The sequence below is a fragment of the Notothenia coriiceps genome, unplaced genomic scaffold (assembly GCF_000735185.1).
Source record: "Notothenia coriiceps isolate Sejong01 unplaced genomic scaffold, NC01 NC01_scaffold00037250, whole genome shotgun sequence".
NCBI lineage: Eukaryota > Metazoa > Chordata > Actinopteri > Perciformes > Nototheniidae > Notothenia > Notothenia coriiceps.
The window spans coordinates 16,462,996-16,473,526 of NW_011369951.1; the positions used below are offsets into that span (position 1 = coordinate 16,462,996).

Below are 10,531 nucleotides of genomic sequence, written 5' to 3' on the forward strand. Positions count from 1 at the left end.
TTTGATTTGATTTGGTCCAATCTGCGGAGCCGTTACGTTACGTTACGTCACTATACCCGAAATACGTCACTATACCCAAGAAGTAAACAATGGAAAAAGAGAAATCTCCAACGAGGCGTTCTGGGGCAGCATAGACAGGTCTTTTCTGTGTTAGAGTTTTACTCGCTACAGGGTGTACTTTGAGGGTTTGTGACTCTGCAGACCGTTTACATGCATAAAAAGCTACATAACACACAAGGGGACGGGTAATAACCGGAAAAGCATGACGTGGGACCTTTAAGAACATTTATTTTTGTGTGTTTTTTTCTGCCAATGAACGCAAGGTAAAATAGCTGTTACCACTGATAAAACCAGTGGTCTGTAATAAACTAAATAAACCCTTTCTTAGTCACTCTCCTCTTAGTCACTCTTAAGGGATTAGTGGTCTACTTATGGCTTTAAATGGACAGATGTTGTCACAGGTCTGTTCGTGCAGTTTACTCCCTTATATCGCGTCCTTCATATTCACATTGTACTGTTCAACGTCATCAGGTACTTCAAAAATGTATATACTTTGCACATGTATGATCAAGCTGGGGAGGTATATCCTAAACAAAATGAAAACAAAGTCAGTGTAAAAAAGGTGTTGAAAATGTGTTTAACTTGAGTTTGAGGACAAAGTTCATCTTTGTGATCTGCAGCTGACCTCCTCACTTATAGCTGAAGAGACCTTCAAACACAGGAGCAGAGGACGGTGATTTCATTAGCCATCCGATGAGCGGTGTGTGTGTCCGTGATTATGTGTGGGTGTAAATGTTAATGATATAAGAAATGGAAAGATGGCTAAATTAAAGGCTGTGTAAAATGTCAACTGCGCACATGCATGTGTGTGTGCGATTTTTAATTTCCATTATTGCTCCCATCTCTTTCTATCTCTCTCTCCCGCACGCTCGCTGTCATGCTCTCGCTTTGCAATTATAACCTCCATTAATTATGAATCAGGCCCAGGATGAACAGGGCGAAGCCGCTGCCGCTCCAGCCAGACGGCAGAGAGACCTGGCAAACTCCTGAGTTGTTTACGCTGCCTACGGTAGCGATGCCTTTTTCATTTTCTATTTATTAATTCACGTCGCTACTGGTATGTGCAAGAAATGGAGGGGAAGGCAGGAGGGAAATGCTGAAGGCGTAGAGCGCGGTATATAGCTATAATTACCCCACATTATGTGTAGTAATGATAATAATATTGCTGAGAGTGGAATCTGTCGGCCCACTGCTTCATTTCAGAGTGATGAATTCATGTAAAAAAGTAGCTTGAGTGGCATGTGACAACGCTTCCTCTCTTCCCCTCACGCGTTTTCTCCGCACTACTTCCAGGTGGCTGGCTCACCTATTCACCGGCAAAATAGCATCACAGAGACCCACTTTGCGGGGAGTGAATATAGGAAAGAGGTGCAATCAAGTAAATTGAGGCAAAGCTCCATACTTTGTCCACTTCAATTCCCCAATGTCGAGCAGTGTGCACTTTGACATTTTGTGTGTGTGTGTGGTTGTGTGGAAGAGGTGGTTGCCTCGTAATCAGGGCAGAGAGTGCAGACAGGTCGGGCTAGGAAACACTATCCGTCAAAATGTCATCAACGCAACCAGACACACGATCACCTAGAGTCACCTTTAGCAGTGTTGCATGACTTGACAAATGGAGCAGTCTTTTAGGGATGTTTATTACCGAGGTTTCATATCTTCAATGAAAAAAGCAAGTCTTAAAAAGTCCTTTTGAGGTCAGTTTTTGAAAAAAACGTTCTATAACAAGCCATAATCACTTAATGTTTCGTCTAGTTGGTGATGGAAAGATCTTTTTCAGGTCAAAAAGCTTTCCTAATTAAGTCCCACTCCAGTATAACACCCTGTTAGATTCAGAAAGGGCGATTTGAAGAATTGTGCTCTGATGTACGCTTTGTTGTTGCCGACCCTACTCTCTTATCCCAAGTGAATTTGGAGTTAACAATGTTCAGTCCGTGCTCGTCTTGTTCTGTTCTTTGTGAACCCGGTGAAGAATCTCTTAATGAGACACCACTGTTTTTCTGCCTTAACTCCAAAAGCTCTTTTCCCCGTCATGGCGAGACCTCTCATTAACCGACATGTTCTTTCACTCTGCTTGTTTGTATCCTCATTTCCTGATCGCCTCTCTCGACCATTTTGTTACTTGTTGTCGTTCATGAAACAGCAACTTAAGAGCCCTTGTACTCCCCAGCAGCCTCCAGTGATCAGATAGTAGGTGTACAAGTGGAGTTGACGAAAGCAATTAGCGCATCGAGGGGCTCTGTGTTGTTGGTGGTTATCTAGATAGAGCTCCATCTCCCCAGGACCAAGGGTCATTCGTCTTTAATGGAGTGTTTGTGCAGAGATATGTGTTTGTGACTGCGCCAAGGACAAATAGGTTTTTCTTATTATTCTGTCAGCTATAGCCGTCGTCCTTGTCGAGTTCAGTTATGGTTTACAGCAGTAGATAAACAAAGAAGCCAATGTAAAGAAAAAAAGCCCTGCATATGAAATGCTATCTCTTTCAATATTAAATAAATCCTTAAATTCAAGTAAATATGCTTATGAAGAAAATTAATGTGGCTATTATATAAATGCTTTAACCATATGTTACATTTTAAAAAGGCGTTCATATATTCACTTTCATTTCAGGGGCCTTTTTCATAATACCTCACGCCTAGTGTGTGATAGTGTGTATAGGATGTTACCACTGTGTTGATGGTGTCAAGACGGTCACATTTGCAACCATTGCCTGATTTTCATTGTCTACGTGAATGCAAAGTGAATAGAAATGGAGGCTCAATGCCAATTTGTTCTCTGGAGACGTGACATTCTAAACCCAAGATGGGTTAGATATGAAAAGGAGAATCTACTAAGCTGGTCCTGAGAGTGTTAATACTTGATGCAAACAAGTAGCTCGTATCAGTTTGTGATAAATCACCTATTTTCACTTTGTCAATGAATCTACTTTGATTCGATGTTGTAAACAACCAAAACATACTCCTCTTACTGTATCCCCTACTAGTTGTTTATTGATTCTTCATTCACTCGCTCAGCTTGACACACAACCGCACACACAGAATTAGACACTGACATTGTTTAAAGTGTGATCTTCTATGTTGTTCCGCTGTGGTATAACTCACGCCCGGATACAATAACAATTAGCAAGTCTAATGACGCATCGACTGCCTTCCCTTTCCTTTGCTCAGCACCCTCTCCTTCCTCTTTAGCACGCTCTGATCAACATCACAAGACACCTCGGTGAAGCAATCCATACAGTGAGGTCATCGCTCTCCGCTACAGTGTCAGGCCGCACACAAGGAAGCGTTTCACCCTAACCTGTTGCGGATTACGTGCGGTGCTCAAGATTAACAGTTTTGGTCACGCTCCACCGGCGACAGAAGGCCATCTTAATCATCATGGTTATTTTCAGCTGATAGCCATCGCGGTACACCGGAAATCATTTTGTATGCAGGAAATGAGAAACATATATCATGCCTCGGCACCATTTAGTTTGTTATTGGAGGTGCATTTGAATGAAATCACACATGCAGCAGCTGCAGCAAAATAGGGCTGATGCTAGCACACAGTGTAATCCTGTGAAACGTGCCAGTCAAGTCATTTTATCAGCGCTGACATACCATCCACACAGCACCTAATCCTGCCTATGTGCTAATGGGAATGTGGATGAACACTGTATCTGTTCAAACTCCCCAAAGAAAACAACAGCATTAGGATGGCTTAATGCGCCTTCACCGAACATACATACATGCTCCCCACCTCCAGTTCCGGTCGGGAGAGGGATATTGAATGGAATCTCTTTTTTTTGCTGTTATCGGCATTTCCACAGGCACCCTGTTGCCCTGCCAAGAAAACAATGAGAGCATAAAGCCTTTTGTTAGGATGAGCACCCAGCTTTTCCACCTCCACCTCATCCCCAAAAAACAACCCATATTCACACATCCCCAATGTTATCACAGTGTTGTCCCACTTCCATTTCACCCCCCCTACCATGTCCGCGGCGGCAGCTTTTTCTTGTTTTCTCAGCACGGTCAAGATGTGCTCAAGATTTGCTTTTCTCGTAAGATGGGGAGGCGGCAAGAGCATATGGAGCGGAAGAGTGAAAGTAGTGCAATCTGCCCGTCATTATCAGCTGCTGGGAGAGATGGATGTACAGATTGTATGCATTGTCTGTGAGAGCTGCATGTAGTTTGATAATGTCACACTTATTTTGCATGATTGAGGAAAACATACAACGTGATTATCCCTCACACACACACAACTTGTAAGCCTCCTGGTCCATCCATGGCCACTAGCAACACATCTGTGTGTTTTCACCTTCCCTAACAAGTCATTAAAACATGATTAATTTCCTGCGAGCGGCTATAACAAACCTTAATCTTCCACCATTGTAGAAACCGTGGTTATATAACTCCAGCTTTTACATATTTGCCCACACATTTACACCGTGAATGATAGAATGCAGAGATAGCGAACCAATTACTGTGTGGGTAACCTATATCTTCAGGGAGAAAGGTGTGTGTGGATGAAACGTAGTCCGAGACCAGCTGATAAAGACAGTTTGTGTGTGTGTATGCTTACATGTAACCCCCCCCCCCCCCTTTCATGAATATGGTGAATGTGTAAGCCCAGCCAATAGCCATGTGTGAATAAACTTTCCATAATTACAAGCTGCGATTAAATCACCACAACCAATCTGCTACCATTCAGTCTGGAGGCTTGAACACACACTCTCACACACACATAGACACACTGTGTATTGTCTCTCTCTTGGTGTTACAGCGCCATGTTTTTTCTCAAAAGGAAAATGTTGAGTGGTGTTATTCTAGGATAGTGCTTGATTATTTCCTCAACTGCAGATGTAACTACATGCTCATTGTTTTCTCTCTGTTCTTCCTCTCCACTTTTCCCGCTCTTTTCTCTCCCCCCCCAGTCTCGTTGCGGACCAATCAATCCCACATTCTATCTTTAATGCGGTCTATCATAATTTTCTCATTATAATCAGAGAGTGATTGGATTCTGGGGGTAAATGAGGGATTCTGAGAGGTAATTAGCAGACTAATAACTCCAAGTTCTGACACGCTGAAATAAGAGACGGATGGAGGGACTTGGAATCTCTCATCTGCGTTTACAAGAGGAAGAGGAGAGGAGGGCATTTGGACTCTTCTGAAAGCTCTCTGCACAGATACATCAGTAGAAAGCCCAATATTATTCTGTGGTTTTGGGAGGAAGTGTGTAAGTGTGAGTGGATCTATTTGTAGAACAGCAGGCACATTCTGTGAGTGTTTGCATTTATTCTTTTGCTCGGGCTTCTGTTAAAAATAAAGCTAGGAGCAGACATTAGTATTTCTAGAACCTTTCAGAGAAACCCAGTATATGACTATTAAGAGTGTTAGACCAAGCCTTAGAAATAAGGTATACGATACAACACATTTACAAACATGTGATGCAGCACACTTAACCCTGTGACTGACAGGTTTCTAAGTGAATATAATAATATAATAAATGTGTACTTTACGTTCTTCAATTTGGTGACATATCTTATGTAGTTTGCTTAAGGTATCTTTGCATCTCAGCTTCTAGGTAAGACATGTGAAAACATTTGCACAGATATAAGCCTGTAGGCAAGGTCAGACATTTTAAGTGAGATAAACATAAGAAAAACACATTGAGTCTAGGCCAGGGATCTTTAAAGGGTCCCTATGATGCTCTTTTTCAGTTACATCTTTATATGTTGTTCATCTACTGTGACATGTCTCCATGCTTTAATGTTCACAAAGCTCTTTATTGTTCTCATACTGCCTGTGCTTCAGCACCTCTTTTCACCCTCTGTCTGAAACCAGAGCCCAGTCTGCTCTGATTGGTTAGCTGGCCGGCTCTGTTGTGATAGGTCAACCCAGGCATGGGGGGAGAGTGTGGGAGAGAAACTCTCTCTGGAGGGAACTTTGGGATTTTTGCCTTTGCAGACCATATTCATGCACAAAACCCTATATAACAAACTACAGGATAGGGAAACCCCCCAAAAAGAACAAAGCGCGCCATTAAGGATGTGCTACATTGTTGCACGCACAAAATCAAAGCACAGCAGCGTGACATTGGAAAACAGGGTTCACATACTGCATGTGGGCATGTTTAAGCAAAAAAAGGACTTTAGTTAAAGAGGGGGGGACTTCATACATTGCTTCATCACAGTCTCAACACATGGCTGCACGTAGCACCAATGACCACTGTATGTTTGGTTCATTATGGTACAAAATGGTGCACCTGTTACAGATGCATGTGTCCGTTGGCCTCAGGTGTGCCTGTCTCGGCCAGCGGAGCGCGTGATTAGCCTCCACTGCCGGCCATCCATCTTGGGTGCTGGAGAGGACGGGTGGGGGTAGGTTGACAACAGACCTAGCTGGCCTAGCCCCGGGATACAACTATGTTTCCATCCACCTACCAAACACACACACACACACGCACACACACACACACACACACATACACACACACACACACACACACTGCGCGCGCAGCAGCAGCAGCAAGACTGCAGGTTAATGGCTTTGACTCCTGTCCACTCCATCCCTCTCACTCTTTCCGTCTCCCCCTCTCTCCCCGTCATTTCTTTGTCTTAGTCAAATGTTTGCTCTCTCTGTCTAAATCTCCGCCAGTCTCCCTCACCTCCATACCGCCGCCGTCCCCTTCCGTGCCTTTCCCTTCCGTTTCTCCATTTGTTTCCTCCATTACCTTTCCATCTCCTCATTACCTCACTTCAGGTTCCTCTCCCTCTCTCCTGTCTCACCTAGAGTGGGTGTTGCATATGTATGAGGAACGTGACAAAGTGCTGCCCTCAGCGCAAACACAGCCATGCATCCAGAGAGTCGAGTTAGTACGATGAAGAGGAAGGAAGCAAGGGAACAGGAAAGGATTAGGTGAGGAAAGTTAGATGTGATGTTACTTTTTCTCTTGTCAGGGTTTCCTTGTTGTGTGCCTGTAAACACTTTAAACATTGGAAGTAATTACATATATATATTGCAATGTGCTACTTGCTATAGGAAAAATACAACAATGATTAGGATGCTAATGATAGCCTAGCCTTCTGTGTAATTCACATATAGCAAAATAACACCAGTAACATGTTTTGAATGGTGTTGTGTTTGAAGGCATTGTTTCCACTTTCCTTTAATTATTCTGAGAACAGAGTGAATACTTTAAAAGTTAAATAATGTTCCTTATCAATACAAACATATGTTGTTTTTTTTGATCGTTTTTGTTATCTTTATTTAGCTTTAGACCACCTCAAAACGTCCTTGATAACTGTCTGTATAGAATGTAGCTTCAGTGTGCTGTTTTCACAACAGTACAGAGTATTTTGGAAGGAAGTAGAGCAAGAAACAGGTGTTTGTGTTGACATAGACGACACAATGAAGGGAGAAAGGAGAGATAATAAGAGAGCCGGAAACAAATGTACAGTGTCAGAAGATGTCTTACTCTCTCTTCTAGCTCAGGCTCATGTTTTAATGTACATTTAATTAACTGTACATTAAAAGTCACATCAAAAGTTGTTCATAAAAGTCTTTACTGACACTCCGAAATCAATCTAACAGGAAGTGGTGTTAGGATGAATAGGGAATTCTGATGGAGTTGAGGAAAAATAACGGATGAGTAAAGACAAATAGTGAGAAGACAAACAGACAGGTCGTTCCTCTCGTCATCTCCTGCGACGTGCTACCTTAGGCCAGTTGCCAGGCAACGGTGTGCTTGACAACCGCCGGGGATGAATTATATGGCTCTCCGGTCGCAGCGAGGAATCGTGGGTAGCCAATGTCAAACAACCTTCCCCTCGAAACACACACACAAGGTCAATATGAGGGCACTCATCTTTTACCATCGGGAGAACAGAGAAAACAGCATGGCACGCTCCTTTGGTGTGTGTCAAGAGATACGGTCGTATCACATTCGCACACTTACACACAGTTACACACACACACAGGTATGTATTGCAGCATTTTATTCCTGCAAGTACCACTAATCTGCTACTATCTTAGTAAATAAGGGCATACAGTTACTTTTACGAAAATCAATTGCATGTATTCCGTGACTCCCCAAGCTTGGGTACACACACCGATAGAAACATATCCATGTAAGCCCAAATGCGTGGGTGTTAATATCAGCGAGTCAGAATTTGGCAGTTGTGTGTGTTTGTGTATACAGTATGTACGCTTGTTTATACTCCTCCCCACCGTCTCACGCTGAGCCCATGAATAAGTGAATATCTGTGCATCCCACCGCGTAAGCCCACCTGCCCGTGTTTTGCTCCCGCTTACTCCCCGAGCTAACACCTTGATGGAGACCCACAACTGTTTACACCTGTTGCTTATGCTAATGCTACCGTTGATGCACGCACACACAAACTGAACAGCCACAGTGGGAGTGGAGAAGAAACACCTCCAGTCGCTGCAACAGTAGCTGCATTTCGGGGTTAGAGTAGAAACATTACACATTACACGGAATCAGACAGTTCTTTATGAATGCAAAAAGGAAAGTTCAGAAGTCTCTTTTTGAAAGTCCGAATTGAGTCTGAAGACACTGTGTGTGCTGATATATTAAATTGTAATTTAATTTACCAACAACAATTCTTTAAATGACTACAACGAAAATGTATGTTCCATCAAAAACGTATACAAACTAATTATCCTTATCCTATAATGTCCAATATGCTAGCGCGCTATAGCAAATAGAAGCGTGAGTGTTACATAGTGATGTCACTTTGTTACAAAAGTAAATCAGAGGAGGTCACAGGGATTTTAGCCTTTTGGGACCTTTTTAAATGCACAAAAACATACAGTACTACAGGAATGGGAAAATCCCAAAAAGCATAATTTGGCCTATTTAAAAACAAACTATGTGTATGTGATTTATTTTTGAAAGATTGACACCCTCACAAAAAAAAGGGGAATTATGCAAAAGAGATAGAGAATTAGGAAGAAATAGACATTTTCTATGTATTTTTAGAGATTTAGTCTCAATTAGACAAATCAAGAATTCTGTCTCTCTCATTTTCATGAACAGACCCCACTTCTTTGTTGTGAATGCTGTTGTTTGTTACATGTGCTTTTCTCCGCCCCTCCCATGTCTTGTTGGTAGCTACTGTCAGTAAAAGCAGGAAGCACTCCGTTCTGCCTGGCTGCCTGTGCTGCTTAAAAGCAATGGTGCGTTCACAACAATACGATAAAGCTGCTCTGATGAGGTGTCACTCAAACAACACGCTGCTGAAACAGATGAGGCAGTTTAATAGCGTGAGTGCATGTGTGTGGGTTTTCTCATGTTTATGCTAATCTGGCATGTCTGTCCTGTGCTATCAGCAAACCGGTAGTGCTGTGCTGCATTATTGCTTGCAGTTTTGAGTGTGTGCAAAGGAAACGTAGAAGAGAGAGCGGTGTGTTTGTGTTAGGTAAACACATCTTGTTTGTGTGTGTTTGTGCCATTAATTTAGCAGGGTTCTGGAAGCGCTAAGGCAGGCCAGTCTCTTAGCGTAGCCGCGCTGCCACTGCTTATTAATCAACCTGGCAGACAGACAGCGGTGGCACTGCCCCTCCGCCTGCCAAATAGCGAGCTGGCCTCACTCTGATAACTTTCAACACACGACACCCACTGCTCTGAGGCTGCCAAATTAGGAGCAACTCCGGCTAACATAAGTCTAATAGTCTCATGCTGCAGGAGGGTGATAGACTGTGGCTCGCCTTGAGGACTGATGGTTTGGGGGCTGCGAGGGGGGGGGTTAGTTTCTTCACCACACAGTTTTTATATCTTTTTCACTCACCGTCTCTTGTTGTAATGTTCAGTCATACATCCACACCATAGCAGTTAGTGTTTTCTGAGTATAACTTTCAACAGGGATTTCGGAAATACTTATTACGTATCTTATTTTGTATATTTATCTACGTTCCGTTGACCTTTGGGAAGTTTTCACATTGCAAAGGAAATGTTGTGTAAAGTGCCGAACACATATGGTCTTTACAGGGTAATAAGTTAGTAAAAATTCGGTGGTAGGTTTTGCGTTGCGATACTCAGAAATTCGCATCGTCTGGTATTTCTTGTGGTTTACTTGTGTTTGTAGTGAGCCCGACGTCACCCTCCAGAAAACTCCTGAATAAATGTGAAGTCCGATGTTCGCCTAGGTGTGTAAGTTAGAAGACTGGGTATGGTTCTCTCAGTGTCAAACCGTGCCAGGTTAAATACGCTCCCCCTTTACAACGGTGTTTCTAAAACCGTCGAGGTCCAAACGAAGACGACGATTGGGTACTCGACCTTAACGTTTATCCACAGGAGAAAAAAAGACCTGTCTCTTTGACGAAAACTGACAAGTGGGCTGGTAATTCGGGTAAACCAAAACCACCTATGAAGGACGTAGCGTCCACAATAAAACTTGCACTGTACTACACGTCGCAGAGTGGTCAAATTCATACTTTTTTATGTACATAAAAGAAGAGGAGGGAAATGTGTGAAA

The 10,531-nt window shown here is 42.9% G+C and overlaps 1 protein-coding gene across 1 annotated transcript in view; it reads left to right on the top strand.

Annotated features, from left to right (window-relative positions):
• The window catches only part of LOC104967117 (neuroligin-2), a 229,451-nt gene that overhangs the window by 169,802 nt on the left and 49,118 nt on the right, over positions 1-10,531 (top strand). The gene's annotated exons all lie outside the window — the stretch shown is intronic.